This window comes from Morone saxatilis, unplaced genomic scaffold, assembly GCF_004916995.1.
Source record: "Morone saxatilis isolate NCDOM2014 unplaced genomic scaffold, NCSU_SB_2.0 Contig18, whole genome shotgun sequence".
Classification (NCBI taxonomy): domain Eukaryota; kingdom Metazoa; phylum Chordata; class Actinopteri; family Moronidae; genus Morone; species Morone saxatilis.
In genome coordinates, this window is record NW_023339740.1 from 20,869,396 (window position 1) to 20,870,494 (window position 1,099).

Below are 1,099 nucleotides of genomic sequence, written 5' to 3' on the forward strand. Positions count from 1 at the left end.
TTCATACAGCTCACAAAGTCTTTTTTAATATATAATATATGTGCTGTTATACCATTATTTGGCGAGAATGAGTTTGGCATCACGATATATTTATTTATTTATTATCTTTATATTATGACGATTTTCTAGACTTTATACTTTTTTATTTGTCTTTCAGTGTCTGGGTTATTTTGAATATATTCATTTACACATTGAAGTTTGGGTACGCACACAAAGAATCATTGAGCTGGCACATCATTAATCGTATAAATATAGAAAACTGTAAAATAAACCACTCATGCTATTAAGTATTGTTGCCGTAAGGTTGCAGATCTTTTACTATGGTACAGATGTTCTTCAGTGGGCTACCGCAGGTCCTTCATCATTCATTCAACATCTGTCAGACTCTTTAACCTTTTATTTATTTTTTGGAAGTGCTATATTAATATGTGTATTATTTAATTATCACTCTTGCATTAATGTGTAAGAAGAGGTCAGATAGTTGGTTAGGACCTCATATATACAGTCAATGGTCAGGACACGTTATATCATTTCGTTGGTTAGTCAACATTCAATCATATATTATAAGCTAATAAAATATACAAGTTATAAGTCTGCCAATAACTACTAACTATAGCTTATAATAAGAATGTATGGAGTTAAAATAAATGAACAATATTCATCTTTTAAGTGTAGTGGGGTAGGAGCAGAAGGTGGCATAAAATAGAAATACTAAAGGTATTTAAGCACAGAACTTGAATAAATGCACTTAGTTACTTTTCATGTGCAAATATGAAACATGGTTAAATAACCAATGTTTAAATATCTGATCATATTAAAATGATGCAATTTGTGTTATCTACTCCAGATTGATATTGTAATGGACAACATAAATCACTTGTGCAAGGGGATGAGTTGACTATGCGTTAAAAGAAATATACTGTAAACAGGTTTGACTCAAACAGGATTTTTTATTCAGCCCTCATTCAATAATATAATAATGGCACACCTCTTTGGCTTTTAAACAAACATAAACATTAGTAAATTAACAAAAGCTTCCAGGTCCTGCAGAGAGGAGTTCAGAAGATTAGTAATAACAGACGGACACAATGGGAGTCAT

The 1,099-nt window shown here is 30.9% G+C and overlaps 1 protein-coding gene across 1 annotated transcript in view; it reads right to left on the bottom strand.

Moving 5' to 3' along the window:
* Positions 1 to 936: 936 nt before the first annotated feature.
* The window catches only part of pxmp4 (peroxisomal membrane protein 4), a gene marked incomplete in the record, with an annotated part of 1,919 nt that continues 1,756 nt past the window's right edge, over positions 937 to 1,099 (bottom strand). The window contains 1 exon segment of the mRNA XM_035661129.1: positions 937 to 1,099.